This window comes from Parus major, chromosome 1A (assembly GCF_001522545.3).
Source record: "Parus major isolate Abel chromosome 1A, Parus_major1.1, whole genome shotgun sequence".
Lineage (NCBI taxonomy): Eukaryota > Metazoa > Chordata > Aves > Passeriformes > Paridae > Parus > Parus major.
The window spans coordinates 27,744,933-27,768,650 of NC_031773.1; the positions used below are offsets into that span (position 1 = coordinate 27,744,933).

The 23,718-nt window shown below is 43.2% G+C and overlaps 1 protein-coding gene across 1 annotated transcript in view; it reads right to left on the minus strand.

The window, feature by feature from the left end:
* The window catches only part of PRICKLE1 (prickle planar cell polarity protein 1), a 65,392-nt gene extending 44,183 nt beyond the window's left edge, over positions 1-21,209 (minus strand). The window contains exon 1 of the mRNA XM_015628126.3: positions 21,010-21,209. The gene's annotated coding sequence lies outside the window, so the exon portion shown is untranslated. The remainder of the gene's footprint in view (positions 1-21,009) is intronic.
* Positions 21,210-23,718: the final 2,509 nt, after the last annotated feature.

The following is a 23,718-nucleotide window of genomic DNA, read 5'->3' on the forward strand; positions in this document are numbered from 1 at the left end:
CATTTCTCAGGAACATTTCACTGTTAATGAAGTCATAAAAGTGAGCCATGTAAGCAAGGGTGAAGGAGAGAAGTATGCTCAAGTGAAGAACAAAGCAAAGCAAGATGCACAAGAAATACATAACTGGGGAGCCCTAACACAGAACTGAACTGCATTTATGTTTGGGATGCTGCATGGACTCTGCCTTCTTTCTTACTGACCACGGGCACTGCATTAGCACTGGCACTCAGCTGATTGCATGGTGGAACTGTGCAGACATTTAAAAAAGCAGAAAGATAATGCTGCCAAAAAAAAAAAAAAAAAAAAAAAAGAAGAAAAAAAGTGAAACTTCCTGTTGATTTGATTTTTTTAAAATCAGTTCACAATGAGGTTAGACAACCAGGAATGCCATTACAAGGGGAAAGGCAGACCACAGCAGCGCTTATTTAAATAGTGCTCTAAGCCAGTGGAACCAGGCCCTCTGTGACCACTTTTCCCTCTGCTGTTCTCAAACCATTATCGCTGTATCCATGTTGAGTGATTCCACTTTCACATTCAGCGGGACACCCTGAACTTTTCTCTTCTCTTGCAGTTGCACTCTGGGGTAGGCAAGGAAGAACACAAGACAGATTTCTGTTGGGTAGGAATTAGCTGTTTATATTAGCAAAGACAACTGGAGGTTTAGAGTATAACATATGAACATCTATGGCTGAAGTATCTGAATACTTTATACAAACAGAATTAAGAATGGTTAACAGCTTACAGAAAGAATAAAGAAGTTTTACTTACATAGAACACTTCAGACTGACTGAACAGTAACAGACTGACATGCTAGACAGTAACACAAAAATCCCTGAAAATACAACAGTCCCTTTAGAGTGTGAATCAGCATCAGTGCAGAGCAGTGGAATTCCTTAGAAGGACATGCTTTTCCTGCACAGCCAACTCACCTACCAGTGCCACTGGCAATAGGCTTGGTATACTCAGATACCTCAAGCAGTTCCCTCAACAGCCTCAGATGCCCAGAAAACCAACAGGAATCAAATTATAGCCTCCACAATAATCTTCAACCCAAATCCAATTTCCATTAAACCATTAAACATATCTTTGGGCATCCAAAAATTCAGTATTGTTCTTTTAGGTATAACTATGACTTATCAAACTTTCCCTTTGCTATCAAATTACCTGGAAGGAATCCACACTCATAAAAATTTTGCCTGATAGGGTATACAAAAACATGCAACTACTTTGGCTACTTGCATGGGAGCATGATGCAAACATACTGAATATGGAAATGAAACAAACTCAGAGGTCCAAGTTCAGCTGCAAGATTGCTACTGATCCAGAACAACCAGTTTCTCAACCTTAGCTGATATCATGTAGATTAAAAAGATGAAAATCTTAATTGCATTTTATTTATGTATTCCTCTGAAAGTACCCTGGACTGCTACTTACAACCAGTTCTTTCTGAAGAGTTTCCTGAAAGTCTTGCAAATATTTCAAGAACAAATCCCTGACCATTCATGGGCCACAAATGAGTAGGGTCTGCTGTCCCACATAACAAGCGAGATGCTTTAACATCACATCTCTAAACAGTAACACAAAGCCTATATTTCATGAATATAGATTCAAAATTAATATTTCAGAAGGTATTTTCAAAAGAAAATCAACTTAATGGTTACTTGAATCTTGATCCCATGTAACAGCACTGGAGGATATAGCAAGTCAAGTGCCACTAGGTCACCCTAAAGCTAGCTACTTCAGCAACCAGGCATCCAAGAACAAATGAAGCCAGTCAAACAGGTCAACATACTCTGCAACTGATCATGATACAGTACTGCAGCTTCAAAGAGTAACTGTACACAAAGGGAAAAAGCTGCGTTTTTCTATTATCCCCATTCTTCCAGTTAGAACATGTGATTTGCTAAAGGCATTCTAATTTATGAAGACACAATTCACAGAAATACTGGATTATTTATTAAGAGACCCACTGCACTCTAACATGGGTAACACAGTAATTACACCAGTTCTCTCACAGGACTTGCATTCATTTGACCTGGCACAAATATATGTGAATGATAAAGTAAATCTAAGTGTCCAATCCTGAGTTTTCCAGTGGTCTGTGGGTATGAAGGCTGATGTTTTACAGTTATGATTGAACTCTCCCAACTTAATGTGGTGGCCACTTCAGTTTGGTGAGAACATACTTGAAGCACAACAGCACTGTCATCTGCCATTAAAATGATTTTTTAGCATAATGTCCTTGCATTTGTTTTTCCAAGCAAACTAGTAGGTGATAGAAATGTGCATGCACTGTTCATACAATAACTTTGTCTCCTGATGAGTGCAACACCCTACTTAAGTCATCCTTTGAAGTGAAGAACTCCCATCCAGGTCAGAGTTATACTGCCATTTCATTACCAGCTGTAGTGGGTCACTATAAGCTTCTCACTATTGAAAGAAGAGGAACTGTTTGAAAGAGATATGATAATTACTTTCTTTTTTCTGTGTCTCCAGATTCTTTACCTCTTGTATTCTTCCTGTGTTCCCCTGAGCACCATTTTCCTTCCCTATTCACCACTCTAATCATCAAGGACTCAAGACATTGAGTGGGAGAAGAGTAGACCCACGCATGGACCAAGTTAACCAATAGTAGGAAAGAACATATGCAATACTTTAAATGGAAATGAGACTTGTTATACAAGAAGTTTAATTTTCCAAATGTCCTCCTGACAGACTTTACTGCTAAGAACAAATAACTTGACATTCTCCAATTTTTTTTAAGTTTAAAGTGTAGATGAAAAAATGTGCTTTTGATGGAACAAACAGTCTTGTGTAAATCTGCCAAAATAATCAATACTTGCCAGATGTCACTCTATTCCAACAATTTAAGGTATTCCATAGCAATACTGCAGTAGCATTTTATTGAACAAGCCAAAAACAAGTCAGATGAACAGATACAGCTTAAGCATTAACTCTAAATTGAGTATGAACATTTCAGAAAAAACAGTGGGGTTTTTTTAAAGTGAAGTTTTTTGCCTTGTTTGTGTACAGATGGTTGATTAAACATTGTTTTGGTCTGAAGGGAGAAGCTTCCAAAGACCTGGCAGCAGCAGTACAGAACTGTTAACCGATTATTTTTATACAGCTTGAATTTGCCCAAGAGTTGCCCTCATGAAACACCAGCTTAGAAGAGTTAAGAAACTGTGAGCTGGACATCCTACAGAGGATGGTCTTTTTCAGTGTTTTAGATCTTCATTTTGCTTTATGAGCTAGGTTCCCCAGTGGTACTACATACTTCTGGGAAGCATTTTGTTCAGATGCTGTCCTGATGCACCACATGGTGGCTTTACAAGAGAAATTCACAAACTAGGTCCATCAAATTAATTCAGTCCTATTAAAACCAAAAACCACAAAAAAAAACCCCACCAAAAAAACCCCTCAACTATTGGCACCAGAGCTATACATTCTACAGTAAAGGACAGGAGATATTTCAGGTTTTGATTAAAATAATGGTTTTATGATGCAAAGAGGTGCTGTGTGGAGACAGCAACCAGCAGTAGTCATTGATGAAATATCAGCCCTTCAGTGAACTTCCAGAGCTTCCAGGAAAAAAAAACAAACACCCTGCATTTTTTGTTCAGTGCATTTAGTCTTATTTCAAGGAATTTCTTTGACATTTAGTTCAGGTTTCAGTGAAGGGCAAGAGCTGTCTACCTTCTAGAGAGATTTTTAAGACTGAAGCAACACTGAGAATTTTATTTACTTCACTAGTCTTTCCTTGAGCTAACAATCCTGCTGAACCTTAGCTTGCTCTGGTCACAGCACAAACATTGAACCATGGAATATATCAGCTTCAGACTGTTGCCTGTGATGTCCATGTTTTATACTCCTGTACTAGTCTTCACAAGCCAGGGTACAGACAGCATGCTATCCACAAGTTGAAAGTGTTACCTAGTCAATAGAAGCTTCCTAAAATTTATGCTAGAAGACAAACAAGAATCCCACCAGACCACAGCCTGTCATCCCCTGAAGGCATGTGTCATGATGCCAGACCCGATTAGAACGTGATAAGAAAAGAATTTAAAAAACACTAAGGATCATGTACAGGAAGCAGCTTCAGGGTTATGCCTTATCAACCCAATCTACTTCTAGCTTTGTAATTAATAAGAAGTGGTCAGTCAGACAAAACATACAGGTAGTACTTGCAGTAAGACCTACATATTCCAAGTTCCAAATAAAAGTATCTCTACTTTTAAATGCAAAGCATAGTTATTAACCTTAGTCATTATAAGAAGAAAAAGCTGTTAAAAAAGAGCTCATTCAATTTCTCCCTTGTTCTGAAGTTCTTTATTGACAAGTGAATACTTGCTGATGGGCAAATTGCACAATCTTTTGGTATAAAATATGGCTAGCTTTAATCCTTGGAGTCAGTTTCTTGCACAGGTTGCTGAAGACCAGGAGGATTAGAAGCATGACACATCAAATCCTGAAGTGCTTCAACTGCAGCTGATATTCAAAGGACCGGCATCTCAGATGCTACTCCCATTGTTTCTATTACTTCAATTCATTTAAAAAAAGTTCTTTGTAAGCACATTATTCAGGCTGTGCATTGTCTAATGAAAACTGGAAGCTAAAGCAACAACATTCACAAATGTGGGGCTTGGTTCTTTTTCAAGGCAGTACTGCAGCACAGAGAACTTTTCTATGGCAATTTTCGTGTCTCATCATCACACAAAACCAGCACCAGGGCTGATCAATACTTCACTCAAAGCTGTTGTTTAGGACACCTTGCATTTTGTAGAAACACATGAGTCAACCACTTCTACTGTTCACCTGGGGTTGTTTGTACTTACTTACCCTTCACCACTGGCTAAGAAGTAGTTCCCAGACTTTGCTCATTTGTACGTATTCCATACCAGTGAGTCCTGTGATTCAGAAATGTACTGCTAGGAGTATTTCATTATATGTTGATTTTCAATCCATTTTAACAACTTCTAAGAGGTTAAGCACCAGAGGTCTAATTCCATGTCACCCAATGGCCAAGCTACATAGTGTACATTTCATGGTAATTCTTGCTTCCACGTACTGTGCTTTTGGCCAGTCAAGAGGCAACTAGCATCATAATCTGTAATTCAAACCAAGAGGAGGACAGCAATAAAAGGAACCTCACAAAATGCCAAGGAACCATTTTTTTTTTTCAGTATGAGAGAAGAACATGATCTTCCTATCAGCAGCTTACTCCTATAACAAACTGAAAAGCAGGTGTGAACATTAGAGGACTACTAGAGATAGGCAATTAAAACCTGGCTTTTTTTGTGCAATTAAAGCTCTTAGGACAGAGAAGACAGCAGCATCACATATAAACAGCTGTATTGAGAATCTGCATATAAATTGAATATATGAGTAACACAGGAGGAAAGATCATGGAAGCAAAAGGCAGAAGGCAGACAGGAAGATTCCTTCAGGAGGTTAAACTGCTGCCACACACAAATATCCTGTTAAACACTGATCAAGTGTTTGTGAGCCATGTGGGAGAATGCTAATTGTTTACAGGTATCAGAGCTGAAGGACTTGGATGAATACCAGGAAGCAGTGCTGAGAAAGTCCACTGTATAATTAAGTAATGAATAGCTGAACAAGGCACTTTCATTTAAGCCAATCCTGCTAGTTCCTAACACAATTATTTACCACCAAGGGTTTCCTTTAACAAGATTGGAATCAAGGAATCAAAAAAAGAAAAAAAGAAAAAAAAAACACCAAACCCCCAAACCCACCACTCCTGAAAGAATTTCTTTCTCCTGTGGGAAGATGGGTACAAAAGGAGACAGGTCGTGTTTGTTGTAGCACTAATCAGTATTTGTAGAAGATTAGGGGGGGAAAAAAAAGATAAAAAAAAGCCTTCTGGTCTATTTGAGAATGGTTTCAACACCTGCCATTCAGGTGATTCACTATTAGCACCTCTGTCTCACAGCCTCATCAGAAAGTCAAAGCTATGAGCACTTCATGACAACAGGATAATGTTTTCAAGGATTTAGCTGGAAACTCTGAAAACCATATGCCTAAAATTCTGAAAAACCACCATCTTATTTTTAAAGAATACTTTGGTCAAGTTGGCCAGATGCTCAAGTTCTGCAGTGCCAGCAATTCCTCCCCATTTCTTTTCAGCAGAAAATTTTCTCAATACTGAATATTTCATCCATTCTTTTGCTGTTAGACTAGCTTAATCGAGGTGGAGGAGCTCACACATTACACATAGCTCAGGGTGCTTGACAGCTTTGATCCACAAATCTGGTTGCAGGCTACACAGGCTGTCAACCTCTCTTGTTTGCCAGGTGAGTCACATCCCTTCCTTATTTGATGGTCACCCTGCATCCAAGGAAAGATATGGACACTGCTGTTTGAAGGCCCAGTCCATCTGAAGTCTCAGTGAACTCCTGAGGTGCCCTTTTTTCCTTCTAAGGCCATTAGTGGGATGTGGTGGCAGTCACAGCCTGCATCCCAAGCAGGATTACACTGCAGACTTGAATGTAGCACCTCCCTTCAAAAGGAGAGCCAACAGTTATTGATGCTGGATGCCCTCCTCTCAATTAATAAGAAAATGCATGTCTCCTTCAGTCTCAGGCAGGCCTGTATCACTCCTGTACCTTCAGGACAGGCTCACTTCAGCGCAAAAGCTCCCTAGGAATGAGGCTGATAAGGAAGCGCTCCTTTGGCTATTCAGCAGAGACCATTTCTTCCTTCCTCTTCTGCCTCTGGGCCTGGTTAAACTAGTTTGGGCAGCTTACCAGGGGCCTAGAGAACCACATCAAAGTGCTTAGATTTCTTCTGTTGTCTCTGGTGTTTGTGGAGTGCCTGTGAGAAAGCTCCCGTCTCCTCCTACGTGCTTAGACCACTTGCACACTCATGGAGCTGCACCACAACAACAGGCACACATCCTCACCCTGCCAGAGCATCTTCTGGGGAGCGAAAGCCTGCTGAGGAAGAGCTCACTCTCCAAACACACAGCACCACAGCCAGACAGGCTCCTGCCGTACAACCCCTCCAGCCAGTTGGGGAAACCAGAGGGGCTATGTCCCTGTTCTCCAGCTCCACCTAGAAAGTCATGTCCACCTCCGCCTGACAGAAAACATGAAGCAAGATGTCATGGTGAAAGATGAATATCTGCACAGATCTTTTTGCACATAGGCTAGGACCTTCAGGCTTGTTCCCGTCTCCTTTAGGTTTTGGTATAATTTTGAACACTAGCAAATTAACAGAGACAAAGCAAGCAGAGGAATAGAAAAAACAGCCAGTTCTCTGTGTGTTCTCTGCATGGACAGGCTGCTCTCTGTCCTTCAAAACCATTTTAACATCACTCATACAAAGCAAATTGAGATAAATGAAAAAGCTTTGCTTTTGGTGGCACTGTGAGCCAGCCCTTGAAATATCTTCAGCCTTAAAAACACAGCTAGGCAGATGCGCTGCCAGTGCCACGAGCACAGGGAGAAAAGCACGAGCGATCGCCTTTACTCGCACCCGGCAATGTTTCTTAACATCATCTCCCGGGACCGGGACCGGAGCACGGACACCGCACCGGCACCGGGACCGGAGCACGGACACCGCACCGGCACCGGGACCGGAGCACGGACACCGCACCGGCACCGGNGGGACCGGAGCACGGACACCGCACCGGCACCGGGACCGGAGCACGGACACCGCACCGGCACCGGGACCGGAGCACGGACACCGCACCGGCACCGGCACCGGAGCACGGACACCGCACCGGCACCGGCACCGGAGCACGGACACCGCACCGGCACCGGGACCGGAGCACGGACACCGCACCGGCACCGGGACCGGAGCACGGACACCGCACCGGCACCGGCGCACGGGCGCCATCTGGCGGGCGCAGGCGGGGCACAGCCGCCCCCGCTGCCGCCCCCGCACTGAGAAGGGCCGGGGCGGACCGAAGCGGACCGGGCTCCAGCCAGCCCTGCTCAGGGGTCAGCACTGGGACCGGCGCTGTGCCACACCTCTGTCAGTGACACGGACACTGCCATGGAGCACACCTCAGCAGGTTTGCTGATGACACCAAGCTGTGTGGTGTGCTCACCATGCTGGAGGGAAGGGATGACACACACAGGGACCCTCAGCCTTGAGGGGTGGGGTCTGTGCAAACCTCCTGAAGTTCAACAAGGCCAAGTGCAAGGTTCTGGGCCAGGGCAATCCCAAGCACAACACAGGCTGGGCAGAGAATGGACTGAGAGCAGGCCTGAAGAGAAGGTGTTGGCCGTGTTGAGAAGCTCAAAGTGACCTGGCAATGGGCACCTGCAGCCCAGAAAGGCAAACCTGTCCTGGGCTGCACGAAAGCAGCGTGGGCAGCAGGGCAAGGGAAATGATTCCCCCCCATTACTCTGCCCTCATGAGACCCTACCTGGAGTCCTCTACACTGGAAGGACACAGACCTACTGGAGAGAGTCCAGAGGAAGGGCAGGAAGAGAAGGGGACAGAAGCACCTGTTCTATAAAGACAAGGCTGAGAGTGCTGGGGCTCAGCCTGGAACAGAGAAGCCTTGAAGGAAACCTTATAGCAGCCTTCCAGTGTTTACAAGAAAGCTGGAAGGGACTTCCTTCAAGGGTGTGCAGTGACAGGACAAGGGATATTTGATTTGTAATGAATAAGGAGGATAGCTTTAGATTAAGTATTAGGAAGAAAGCCATTATTGGGAAGTCAGTGAGACACCAGAAAAAGTTGTCCAGAAAAGCCGTGGATGCCTCATCCCCAGAAGTGTTCCAGGCCTGGTTGGAGGGGCCTCTGACCAACCAGTCTAGTGGGAGAGGTCCCTGCCCCATGGCAAGGGGCTGGAAATAGATAATTTTTAAGGTCCCTCCCAACCCAAACCATTCTATGGCAATCCATCAACTTTTTGTTCGGCTCTACATTAGGCCACCATCACAAGTCACATCAACTTCACTGCACCGCCCCTTGGCAAGGAGATAACAACACATGGCCTTTTTTCCACCAGAACTGTGAGGCCCACACTGGACATTAATAGCAGCCAGAGCCCTAAAACCAAAGGCTGAGCCTTCTGTACCCCACCAGTTAAGTAATACATCTTCTGCCACCTTTGAGTCTGCACTTGGTGTTTGCCTGACCAGCCTTGGCTGCTACCCTCCCAGCTGCAACACCCTACTTTTCCCTGGAGTCACCAGCTGCAAGACAGGCGAGGCAGGCACTAGCACACCACTCTGATTTTCTTTGTGGAGTCAGAAGTGTAGTTGGAATCCAAGCTCCATATTTTAGCATTTAAGTGAAAATGTACAGGACTGTACATTAATTCTGCATATGTTTCATCTGTACATTTTCAAGGTGACTTTTCTCAAGCATTTCTGCTGCAGAAAGCTGTCACAGCACTGACTTGATGATCATGTAGACTTCACGCTGATACGCTCTGCCCTCCAAGTACCCTTCATTTTTGACCTAACAGTTACAGAAACATTTCAGCTTTGGAGGTGTGGATCTCAGGCTTCCTTATATAGGTGTGCCTGGTGTACATCTACGGTGGTACAGGTGCAGCACGTGCGCACAGGATCAGGTGCTCTCCAAAATGTTTCTTAAGGACAAAATTCATAGCTGTACCAAGATGTGCGCATACTGGAGTCAAATTTAGACGTAAGTGTTGCAGCGTGTCCTCCTGATATTTACTTTCTTTCATAAAGTATCACACAACAGGCTAATTTGAAAGTGAGAGCTGGAACTGTTCCAGGGGAAAGAAAACAGAGGCTAACAGAATGCTGCTAAGACACCAATGTTATAAAACTGTCTTTAAATAGTACTTTTGGAAGGATGTCAGGAAATATGTATTTTCTATGCACCCTTCCACAGCATACCAATTTTTAGTCATTTTTACTTTCCTTAAACAGGACACAGATAAAAGCTTAGAGCTTGCTGGCATTATTTAAACTATTGCTTTACTTCCTCACCACACACACTTTTGTCCTGAACACATGAATATTCTAAAAGAGCTTTAAACACTTTATTATAGTGTTTACCATGATATGGACCTGTAACTGAACAGAAGGATTAATCTACCCAGACTTCTGATCCCATACATTTTTGCTTTCTGACACAGAAGACATGGGTACCAAGCATCCATCTGAGGCCTCTTGTCAGAAAGCTGCTCTGTGAAAAAAAATGTAGCTTTTAGAGATGGCTGGAATAGGTAGTGAACTATACAGTAGTCATAGTTTTTAGCAGACTTACATAGAAATTACGACTGCAAGCAAATGGCTCTGAAATTATTTACAAGAAGGACTGCTTTCTAATATTTACCCTGGGTATATTGCTGCTTCCAGAACAGATTTCTGTGTTGCAGAAGCATTTGCACCATCAGCTCTGTATTCTTTGGTGACAACTCTTCAACAGTATCTATAAACAGATGCAAGCTCTGGATCCCAAAACCATCTCCATTTCCTGAGGTCAAGTCTTAGCAGTTCCACAACAGGCAGAAAGTCTTAAGTTTCTTCAGAATCAACTTGATTATATACACTATTATTTTTGATTTGTTGTTAACTACTACAACTAATGACAGGGCCAGAAGCATGCTCTTCTATTCCCATATCTTTTCCAATAGAAGCCACTTTATCCATAACCCTGATAAGGTGCTTCATAAGATTTCAGTTTTTCTGCAAGCTTGCTGTATATACCAATCTGTATTAAAGACTAATTTCCCTACAGAGTCTCATATTCTAACCACATCACCTTTTGCTTCCCTTAGACCCAAAAATTACTTTTGCACACCAGACCTTAGGCTTTGAAAATACCACCAAAATTAGTTTCTGTTCCAGACATGCACTGCAGCCTCCACAATCGTAACTTTCAGAAGAGCTTAAAAATACCCCCAAAATGGTATAACAGAATGAGTCTTAAAATCGTAAGAATAAATAAGAGTAAAGCCTGCCACCAGGAAGATCACCTGCACATCTCTGCACTTGGAAGGCTGTCAGTTCTCTACTCCACAAAGATGGATCTAACTAACAAAGTGGAGAAGTATCCACTTCCAGCTAGGAAAAGCATATTGAATTGACCAGCACACACATCCCTACCAAACACCTTTCTCTGTCCCCCACCACTCCTCACATCAGTTTTAGACAAGCACCACTGCTCATGACCACAGCAGTTCACAGCAGCAGTTTAACACCATTTCTCAGTCTCCACCATGCCACCTCCCTGTCTGACAGCTCTACTTCAAAAAAGCCACAGTTAAAGCTACAATGAACTTACTGTGATAAACCATTTTCCCTGCGGTAAGTCATGCAAAACCTATCAGGGACAAGGAAGAATTCACTACTGGAAATAATAACTGCAGTCGAGGGGTCAGAAGCCAGTTCCACGTCAGCTGGAAGCCATGCTGAATGTTGAGATCTGCATCATTCCCACTCTCTGCAGCACAGCAAACTTTTGTGACATCTGCTGTCCCTGATCCATAAGGCCACCACATAACTAGCCAGACAACCTCTTGGCTTTTGAGGCAGCTGCTGGACTAAAATGGAAGAGGAAAGCTCAGTGACTAAACAGGTAAATTGAGGTTTTTACCCTCATCATAATAAAATTGGAGATACAATTTAAGGGATATATTAAGTCTATTCCATATTTAAAGAGATTCTCTTGTGGACACCTGTGATTTGCTATTCATGCAGAAAACAAAAATTTAAAAACGCCAATAAATTTGCTCCAAGACCGAATACATTACAAGAGCCAACTATTTCATGGGCATTTTTTAAACTATAGAAAGAGGCAGTCAAAGCAATGTTTCAGTTAGGTAGAGAAGGTTGCATTAATTTCAAAAACTAAATAGAGGTAAAGTTGGAGTCTGTTGCACTGGTTAATGAATGAGGTGACTGTTCTCAAAGATATCCACACATATACAGATCACAGCTACCATGAACAGTTTTTACAGCACTGCTGTATAATCTCATTCAGTTATTTGACTACTGATGGTAATTAAGGACCATAATCCATTGCCAAAAAATAAACAAACATGGGACAACCACCAAAACTTAGGCAATAGAAAAAACCCGTGTGTGGATATTCTAGGTTTCTTGCAAAGTACTTCACTGTTCAGAGAAAATTTGAAGTTATAAAATTTCTTAAGCATTTAAAAAAACGTAAGAATGGAGCTGAACACTTCACAAGCACAGAAAAAAACAACAGTTAATGAGAAAGTATTGTTTATATTGAATTAGTATTTGGCACCTGGATAATGAGGAAAAAGATTCACAGATTAGAACTACTGAAGCAAGAGAAAACCACAAAGGAAGTTTAAATTGTAGAGATATAGCCAATCCAGCCTCCTTTCCTTTGAGGCCTGCACAGGAATACAGCTATACCCCAGACTTTTTGCAGGATCTAGTGACTCTAGTATGGCAAGTACTTTACCATACATATTACTTATTATGTACCAAAATTGGTGTAGTAGTACCAAGGTATTAAATGAAATACATATGCATCCTGATTAGTGGTACTAGCTATGATGTATTATATATGAAAATGAAACATTAGGTACAAAAAGTAACAAGCATAGTAACTGATATCTACAAACTAAAGTCACAGTGGCACATTGAACAATTTTAGGTTAACCAGACTCACTTAAAAATAGAAACCAGAGGCTGGGCTCTTCTCTCACCCCATTTTACATGTCTTTACTTCCATTGATTTCAAGTGGAGTTCTTCACAATTTATGCCATTGTGAGAGGAGAATCAAGCCTTGTGCGCTTGAAAGGAAACAGCAGACATGCTTCCCACCAGAGTGCAGGGGGAGATTTTAAAAAAACACAAGTATATGAACTGTGAAACCTATAGAGTACACAAGCAAAGGCAGGCAAGGAGGCTCTAGTTGGGGGTGGGGAAGAAGAGAACTTGCAGCTTACTCAGGGGTTTGGGGGTTTTTCTTTTTTAAGGCTTCAGACAGATATTAGCACGTCAGAAGCCCAGTCAGTAAACAGGCTTCTAAAAAACCAAAAGAAGAGATAACTATTGCATTTTTTTCAGACAGACTTCATTGATTTATATTTTCCTGCAGTTATTCCATAAAATGAGGAACATGCCATTTTGTTTGTGGAAGACACAGACTTCCCATTCCTAGAAAATGGAAATCTATTTGCATCAGCAGAAACAGTGCCTAATAATCATTCCTATCCAAGTTCAAGCAGATGATCTTCAAAACACTTCAGGACCATCTGGACAACTAATACTACAATGGTTAGAGTAACACTTGAGACTGGAATTCAAGTCAGACAAAGTCCTATATGTGACACAGGTGACAAAATCACTTCATGGTTTGGAGGTATAGCAAAACAAATGCTACATCTTTATAGTGTATGTTCTTTTAGGCTTTTCTTTCTTTCTTGGTACCAGCATATGGTTAGGAAGCCCCTCTTCCACCACACCACTGCACACAATCATAATCCTTGTACTGTTCTGCACTAATTGGGCTGATTTGGGAAGCTCACTTAAAACAAAAAAGTTTGAAAATATATCTCTGTATCTCCTCTTGAGGTATGCCTGCACAACTACATCACAGGGAAAGGGAAACAGCTTGAGTATTTTCCAGAGGGAAAATAGACTTAATTCACTGTTTTATATACCACAGAAATACAAGACTGAAGCAATTTATCCAGAGTCCAACACTGACAGACAACTACTGTAGTTTTTTGGAAATGCTTTTTCCCTTTCACTCAGGTACACAACCCCTGTCGCAGCTCACACAGCAGAGTTTAAGTCACCCCCCTGCACTGCAGCAGGACAATGTGCCAACAGTTTCCTTTTAAAAACTAGTCTAGATTATCTACTCAAAATTGCATTAGATATCAGTTGATTTAGTATGCAACAAAGCAGGATGATGGCACATGCAGAGAATTGCACAAAGGAGGATGACTTCTACCTGCAGAAAAAAATGTTGCATAATTGAAGGTGTACCTGCTGATACCTTCATGAGAAATATTCTTTCAAAGCATAAGTCTCCTTCCAGAAGCCCTCAGAAGGTAGAAAGAGGCCCATGTCCTGGAACATCCAACTTTGTTTTGCACTTAGCATTTAGATGTTAAACACTGACTTATGCATGTGAGTAAAAAAAAAACCCCAACAAACAAACAAAAAAACCCCCAAAAACAAACAAAAAAAACCAAACCCCAAAAACACAAACAAACAAAAAAGCACAAAAAAATACCTAACAAAAAAAAAAAAAAGCCTTAAATGAACAGGAGCCTGATATCGCCCCAGTTCCTAGAATAAAGCCACTAAGTATACCTTTGTGAAAGAGCCATCATAATACCAGTACCTCTTGACTGCATCAGCTCCAGGCTAATAAGACATCCCCCTGATAGGTCAGAAATGCTTATCAACAGTCACAGCACAATACAAGACAGACAGGGAGACATTAAAAAACAGCAGTCTTCCAAAATGACAGCCTAAAAGGTGGCAGATTGAGAACTAGACAATAGAGCTCCAAGTGTAGGGGGACATTTTGCAAAGAAATCTGAAAAGCAATGAATCTGCAGCAATGAAACAGGTGCCTGTTTGCCACTATGGTCACTTCAGTTCAATCAAATACATATATGCATTGTTCAATTTCAGTGTATTAACAGCTACTCTAAAAACACGAAAGCTGCTCTTGCATGAAAACAACACTTTTATAGGACTGGAAAATCATATATTGAGAACAAAATGGGGTATTAACCTGGACCACTGAACTTCAGCTTCACACCACCTGAAACCCCCTGCAAATACTGCCCAAGCAGATGGGCTGTATGAAAGGTTGGGTGTAAAGCTTGACATTTAGCTGGATTCACAAGCAGCTAAAGATATCATTGAGCTCAGTAATCTACTCTGCAGCATCCTTTACTGAAGAGCACGTCCACAGCTTTTTGGCAGCTCATGGTTGAGCACAACAGCAATTTATAGGCCTCCCTCTTACCCTGCAGATGTTGTCTCCAGTCTTTGGTACACTGCTTCCTTCCCTAGAGCCGCCCAAGGAGAGGCCAGCACCCGTAAAAAGTGATTTGCACCCTGGGATCTGTCTGTGGAGAGCTGCTGTAACACAACTTGTTCTTCCAGGCAATCACATCTCTCCTGAATAGTAGTGGTACCTCCTAGAAGACACTTGCTGAAACCCAGACCTACACTGAGCTGCTGAGCAAACAGAAGAAAGCGCGTCCTGGGCTAACAACATCCTCATGAGGCTGGAAGTTTTTTGGTACCTCATAACACATGAGAGCCTGGTCTGCTTTCTACATGTTTGGCAGTACTCTAAGACATTCGCTGGCTATTGGCCTGCCAAGCTGTTTAGGCTTGTAAGTTTCTTTGCACTTGCTTTATACTATTTATTTTATTAAATATAAACATATCCTTTGTATATATTTTTCTCATATTCCATATGCACAGAATGAGCTCATTTCAACCAGAGGACAAATAAAAATTCAATATTTACCACACAGATCCACTATGCTTTGCAAACAAGACTGGAAAAATGCCCTCTCAGAATGAAGTTATCCATACCATCTTTCTGATGAGCAAAGCACGAGGAAAACAGTTCAAAGCTCTCAGAAAGCCATATGTATACTTTTACAAAAGACATCTGCAATTCACCAGTGAGGTTCTAGACCTAGCATAATTTATTTAGCAGTCTGTATATAGAGATGCAAATATGCAAGGTTCAGACATTTCTTTAGCGCCTCCATAAAATTCATTTTAAAGTATATAAATATTCATACTTTGAATAGTCATCTCAGCATGTGAAGCTTTTATTTTTATATGAAAATACCAATTCCTGCAAAGAGTCTGAAATAAAGTAAAAATGCATTAATCCTAAAGTATGCACACAAACACATGCAATTTCTTTACATAAACACATCTGAACTTCTGGGTGATTAACGCTTGATTACAAAAAGAGATCCTTAAAAAATAATCTTCGCTAATCATGCGCTAATTTTTAACGTACTCGAAAACAAGTCAGGTTTTGCTGCTGTTAGACAAGTTAATCCACACCTGAAAGCACAAGGTGGCTTTCAATTTGTGCCGTGGTTATTGTGCGTCTCTGTTGCTACCGAAATGGGCCATGGGTGAGGGCAGTGTCCGACAAGCCCAAGTGCTCAACGGGTTGAGCAAGAGTGGCTGGGCAGAGCTGCTACTGAGCCAGCACCACCACTGTCACAGGACTGCTCTGCTAACGACGGCAGCAGGGACAGCAAAACGGGCAAAGCTGAACAATCACAGCGCCCGGCTCAGAGGTGGCGTGCACGGCTCCAGCAGGGATCACAGGAACAGCACAAGGGATGTGAGCTTTGAGGAATGGCATAGAAGAATTTATCTAGATATACTTAAAGATTCAGAGACAAGTCTTTTTAAGACTAGTGAGAGAAGATGCAGCTTTCCTACAGAACAAGAGGGTGCAGTCGTACCATGCAGCACGATCCAATTATTATATTCATAACTCCATACATGTTCTTATTTTCTTTTTTAAACACGCAAACACATTCAGAAATGAAGATGTTTGGACAACGAAGACTCTCAAAGAAAATTTAAGGGACTAACATCACCCTGCTTAAAAAAAAACCTCCAAGTTTTATTATAAGCATCATGATACTGACATGCAGATCTTTAATCATGCTGGTTGCAATTATACAAATCAGTGCTCCAATCCACAGAGAAGTCAGTTTTCATATACACCACATTAACACAGACATTAGACAGGATTTGGCATGCTGCCGACAGAGAAGCCTAATTCTGGAATCATGTAATATTAAGTCTTAGATTACTTGATGCAAGATTAGAAGGCAACAAGCTCAAAAAGGTGGTTACAAAAACATCACAGAAAACAAAATTATTTTAAATAAAAGCAAGCAATTATATTTCAGTATTTGGGTGGCAGTTGAAAATGCTTTTCTGGCATGCAACCACTCCACAAAGCTAATACTGTGTGAAACCAGAAACGTTTAAAAAAATATTCTGACTGAAGTCAAAGATAGTAATTGCGAACTGTGGGATCAGTCCTTAGATAAATGGGGGGCAACTGAATAAAATTTGTTATATCTGTTGTAGATACAAACCAACAAGAACACTCCACAGTACTCTTATACCTTAAGGAGGGGACAGAGGGGAAGAGAGAGAAAATGAAGGAGGGAAGCACACAAGACAGAACAGCAAGAGCTATCAGGTGCTGTAAATCAGCATCTCAAACACAGACCTTAGACAGGAGTACACGACTTTGGTACAGAACAACTGAAATAACACAGTTCCAGCATCTGTTGATGTGTAATCTACTGGAATGGAAAGGCCTACCTGAGAGACTGTGTACCCCAGGTTTACTAGCTAGCAAAACATTGGGCTTGATAGGTTCATAAAGATCTTGAAAAGCAACTCACCAACCTTATGGCTATATGTAAGGACTTTTAAGAAGCCTTCCAGGCAGTGTTCCAAGAAAAGGTAAACTAGCAAAATGCTGTCATTTACAGACATTTTAAAAATACTAAAAATGTTTGTGTTGGCTCTTACCTCTTGTATATGAGCACTTCACTCATTTTGTACATTTAAAAAACCCTCTTTGCACAGGAACATGCTTGAGGAGTACTGTCAGTTTCTGCTGAGAAGTCAAATGCTCTTTTAGTTCTGCTAAGAATATATAACGTATTTTGTGAATATTATAAGTAAGTAAAATACAAAAGAGAAGCGCTGTAGCAGACCACCTGTGAAATTTTCTTCAGTAGCTGGAAATATCCTTTGTCAATGAACCAGCAGCTAAAGAGCTGTTTCTGAAAAAAGCATGTAATTTTGGCAAACTGATCTGATAGTCTATCTGGGAATTTCTGCCAGAAATGCCACGACTTCAGTGTGCTATTACTTGCAAAACATGTTTCTTCCCATCATTCTTCAGCCATAAGGTGGGAGGAGGAAAAGATGAGCAATAGCTGTGCTGTATCCTTCCAAGCTGGTTCTTCCCATTATACAACTCCTAATCCAAACAATTTAAGCACACAAGTAAAAGTTACTCATTTCTGTAAACATTTCCAGGAGCAGGACCTAAGCTTGCATGATTTACACCAAGCATATACTAATGGCTAGAGCTAACCTCAAGTTTACGTCTGTTTAAACAGCATAAGCAAAAACCAGTGCTGGCCAAACTGAAGCTTAAGCCTTAATACAAGGGGGGTAAACTGAATATTGATATAAGCCACTTGGTCATTAGGGACCCATCTCAATCCAGCATTCTTTGTGCAATATTGTATCATGCAACAGTTTTCCCAGAAATACAAACAATATTTCTCAACTGTTAAAAAATAAAAAGTAATGTTTCAGAGCATGCTTTTATACTCCAGCACTAGGGATCTCTTTACTTTAGGATAAAGCAGTCACAGAAAACAGAAACACAACACAGCTAGTTTGTTTGTTTTAAATTAAATTCATCACTACACATCCAATTAACTCTGGAATGCGTAAGGCATAGCACCCAAGCAAATAGAGGCTTTAAATTTAAGAGCAACTTTCAGTCTGCTCTGTTAGAAGCTGTGTATAGCAGTAATTGACAATGTATTTATTACACAAGATTCACACGACAAAGAGGAAGGACTTTCAGGCCACGATACAAAGGCTTTCAGCATTAGGAAGGGTCAAACCAATCTGCAAAAGCATAATATGGAGCAAAGACATTTAAATTACTCTGTAAATGCAGACATTCATTAGCATAGAAAAGTTTCACAGGAAAACAATGACAAAGTAGAAGTCATCTTATTTTCATATGCTAATTAATTAAATATGCCAAATGCATTTAATCTCTTATTATAACCATAGGGGGAGACAGACCAAACTCTTGAAGTTCCAAGAAGCCAGGTCATTAGTGCGCCAAGTCATTCTTCAGATCTTCTCCTTATATACAAATTTACATTCCCAACTTATAACATATGTAAGTAAAATCTGACTCCCCCTCCCACCCCCTCTATTCCTCCTTCTTTGGAAGGCACTTGCTATCTCTTGCTCCTGTATTTTAAAGTCTCATTAAATGCTAGGAATAACTCATTTGCTAGGGGAAAAAAAAACAACCTAAAAGCACAGAAGCCATTTTGCCAAAGGCCCGGGCTAAACACCCCAGTCCCCTAAGACATAGAATAAGCTAGCTGAAAATGAGATTAATAACATTCTTGCACATATGTATGAAAATCCACACATAGTTTGTAGCCTTTAAGTTCAGATGAGATTTCTAGCTATTTCTTGCCTTTCCAAACAAGAAAGGGATTCTTATGTTTACGTAAGTTTCTCCTTGCTTAATAAATCTTAAATCGAAACAGATTTTTTTTTTTTTTTAAACAATTACCTTTTTCAGAGTTATCATACTACAGGATATTAGGAAAAACCAGACTCTCCTGTTGCTTTTACCCACATCTGACTCCAATCTTAATAGTTTAGCTATTAACCCTGTAAGGTCCTTACACACACCTTGCCCAGTTGATGTTAAAATTTTTATATGACTGATCTGGGCTTACTCATTACAAAACCTTTTGTTGTACAGAAAGAGAGCAGCAGCTCCGTGGACCTTGATTTACAGGACACAATTAACAGTGCTGTTGGCAGAACTGCACCAGCCCGGCTCATCCGGGGCTCTGCAGGGAGAAATGAAAGGATCTGTCACTGCATCAGAGTAACGGCTCTCTCCATCTCCTTCCCTTTCCACTCCCTATCCAAACTCCTTCTGATCTACTCACACCATGGGATGAAAACCTGGCCACTGTGACACACCAGTCTTGCAAACAAATGGTATAAATTACTTTAATTCCCCCTAGAAATAGAACTACAGCTGAAGGGGAGAAAACCCCATCCTACTAGATAAATCTCAGTACTTACTCCAGAGTTTGCCGTGCGAAACATGTATGACCTCAGTTACCAGCTAAACAATGATCACAGGGAATTTCGCCACAATAACGCTAGTAATCTATTTATGCCATTTTTTTATGTTTCAGCGTGTTGGGAATATGCATTGTTAACCATTAAATTTCTCTGTATAAACATTTCTCAGCGAGCTAGTAAAACACCCCCCGCTGCGTTTCCTCGCCCTCCAGCTGATAGCATTTAGAACATGGTACTGGTGAGTGCTTTTTTTGCCTTCCTGGGCCACCCCCGCTGGGCTACGGTGAGAGATTCCTGTCAAAGGCCAGACCCAGCCGCCCCGGGCTCGGACCACAGCGAAGGCGTCTGGACTCAGCCCAGCCCGGCCGATTGATAAATGGTGGAGTTTGAAATCCCGCGGTGGGCATCAATATTCTGGGAGAAGGGACTCGCGGACCGTCCATCGCCCTTCCAGAGCTCTCTTGGTTAAGAAAGGGAAGCACACACACATACTTCAGGGAGGTCCGTGGCTGCAGGGCTGGGTGTGGGGATTACCCCCCAGTTCAAGCGGACAGCACGGAAGATGCCGCCGGGATGAGAGACCGGGCTTCCCACCCCGCCGGGGTCCCCGTTCGGGGCAGGAGGGTGCCCAGAGGCGGACGCTTCGCCCAGGCTAAGGCAGAGGGAGGAGAATGCCTGCAAAGGGCCAGTTGTCACGCACTGACAGGCAACAGCTGAGCTCCCGCATCTGGACCCTCACTCAGGCCGGCGACTGCGGCGCGCCGCTCGTTCCACCGGGCGCACCGAGCCGGCACGGCGGCGGCGCCGCGACACCTTCCCCCGACAGCGGCCGCGGGGCTCGGCGGGACGCCCTGCGCTCCGCACCACCTTCCCCTCTCTCCCAAGCCCGCAGCCCCGTCCGACAACTCGGCACAGGACGGCGTAGCGCCAGCGGCGCTGACGAGCGCCGGCTCCGGGCTCGGGCGGCTCCTCAGCGGCGCGCCCTGGCGATGCAAGCCCCGGGCAGGGCGCAGGACCCCCGGCGCACCGCGGGAAGCGCTCCGCCGCCAGCTGCACGGTGCCGGCTGCGGTCGGCGCTCCGCCAAACCCGCCGGGCACTGCGCCGCACCGCGGCAGGCTGCCCGTCAGTCGTCACCCCGGGGAGCCTCCACTTACCCTCCCCGCAGCGCGGCCGGACCACGGCGACGTATTCCCGGGAGGCGGTGTGGTCCGTCACACAGACGACGGCGGAGGGGGATACCCGGCTCTGTCCCACGGAGTCAGCGCCGGCGGGAGACGCGCATCTCCGGCAGCGCCGCGGAGGGACCGCCCGGAGCCTCCTCGGCCGCCCCGCCGCGACTGCCCGAACCCCGGAGCGCTCCCCGCCCTAATGGGGCTCGGCCGCCCCGCGCCCGGGACGGCGCCGGCCGCGCTCCGCCGCGCCCATTGGCTGCCGCCCGCCGCGCCCGCCAATCGCCGTGCGGCCGGGGCGGCCGGCGGAGCGCGGGGCCCGGCGGGGCGGGGCCAGGGGCGGGGCCCGGCGGCGGCGCGCGGGGGGCGCGGCCGGGAGGAGCTCGGGGGGCGCGGGAGAGCTTGAGGGGAGAGCGGCGTGACCCCGCTTGGGGAGGCCGGGGAGCGGGCCCGGCGCGTTCGACGCTCCCTTTGCCTCGGCCAGACGGAACTCTGAAGCCGACAGCTTTCACCGAGGGAGCGGGACGGGGAAAGTTAACTAAAAACTTCTCGCGCTGATGTGTGCAGATGGGTGCGATGGAACCCGTCGCGGCTGGGTTTGCGGCCCACGCTGTTCCCGGTGGGCTGAGCACAGCCCTGCTGGCACCCGGGCGCTGCTGGAGAGAGGGCGGTGCGGGGCCCGCAGCCACCTGAGGGGGCTGCCGGGGGTGGGCGCGCCCCAAGCAAAGCAGCCCGGTCTCCACACTAAAGAGACGGCAAAACGAGGGCGATCGGCATTAAAGGGACACTGAAGTAGCCAGGCACTCTTATAAATCCCTTTCCTTTTGTCGTCAGCGGCACTTCTGGTATCTGTTAAGCTGCTGGATTCCGCAGCCCTTGTTCCTGTTGCAGCTAACACTTTTCAAGCACCGTGGATTGAGCTCCTGGTTCTCTAGTGCCAGTGTTTAAACCCTCGATGGAAACATCAAAGGATGTTTGACGTGGCATTTAGCTCCATGTTCTATTTCTTCTATAGGTGCAAATTGGAAGGTGAGAATAATTTTGCCAGAGTGATTTCTAGGCAGTCACAAACTCTCCCCACCTGGCGAAACAAGTGTGCTCGGAGCCTCAAAAGCTGTTTTATATAAAACTGTGTCTCTGGCAGTGTCTCTCTTGATTCTCTAAACAAGGAGTTATATGAGGAAATGAAAACAAGAATTTTCCCTTAGTGTTTTGAAGCACATTTGGTTTTCCTCTGTTAGCAGAATAAGTTTATCTGTATTCCAATCTGGTCAAAATCATCTTTCTCCATCGGAAAAAATAAAAACTTAAATTCACAGGAAACAACTTCAGACTACAACCATAGGCTACAGCTTTGCTAAAGTCAGGAGTGTTAAAACTACTGATCACCTCATAAGTTTCAACTGCAACGCAAACCCTGGGTGCTCTTTTAAATCTTAATTCTTCAATTTTTTAAATGCTAGTTTTTCAATTCCCTTTAAATATTAACTAGGTCTGAAAAGAAATATTTTCACATTTCACCATTGAAGTTTTCAGAAAAGAAGAATAGATACTTGTACAGACATGGGAAACCTCAGAAGAGCCGACCTCTCTCACTCTTTCCCTCAGAATGAGTTTGTATTTCTCCTCTAATTTAAGAAAAAACACAGAAGATGAAGCAGGTGTCTGAAAAAAAAAATTAAATATATTGTAAAATATATACTATAATATCATTATATAATAATGTTGTAAAATTAATTGTAAAGGGAATGAGAAGAAAAGGGTGGCAAAGGAGCCATCTTCTGCCTTAGACCTGTTTGTCCCCTGTCTTGTTTTCTTCCTGCCACCTATTCAAGCATTTCTGTATCACTTATCACAAAGATCTAAATATGTTTAGGCTCTGCTGGCAGCACTGCATGATTTCTGTCATTTACTTCTTCCCAGTTCATGTTCCAAAGACATAGGAAATAAGGTTGCTCAGCTTTTAAATAACCATGTCAAAGGTGTTTGAAGTCATATATTAGCAGATCTGAATCTGGAATGAAAGAATTTATGGCCAATGCCCTCTTTTAAGTTGTATATCTGTTTATCTGATCCTCACTTACAAGTGCCTCTAATTAAGCTATAAACTCCTAGTTTCTACTTAACCATATGGGTAGCCTGGGAAGTTTGCTACAGTAATGTAATTTAGCCATTCTACAGCCATGTCTGCAATGCAAATCCAGCATGGCTGTTTAAAAAGTGTTATAACCTGCTCTGTTTTTCACAGCATGGACAGAAATAAAGCATGTCCAAGGTACCAACTGTAATACCAAAACAGTACAGTTTTCTCTTTTGGACCTACAGGACTCTGGGTGTGTCCAAGAGAAAAGACACCTACTGCAAACAGCAGGAAAGATAAAAAATTACAACCTGCAAATGCAATTAGTGAGGAAGGGACAATAATATTTCCATCAATTTTTTTCACTTTCTGTGGGAACCACTTGGCTGTTTTGTGCTTTTGTTGCATTCTCTCCTCAGGTACTATTTGCAGGTTTTAAATTCTTGCACTTTTCATCCATTTGAAATGTGGATAATTTGAGGATGGGGTCTTGCCTGCTGCTGGAGTCAGTTGCAAGAGCGTATAAGAAAAGTTTGCACATAAAAAAGGCCCAGAATTATAATATCTATTTGTATGTCTTAAACTTCTGTTAAATATTTCAAAAATATCTATGC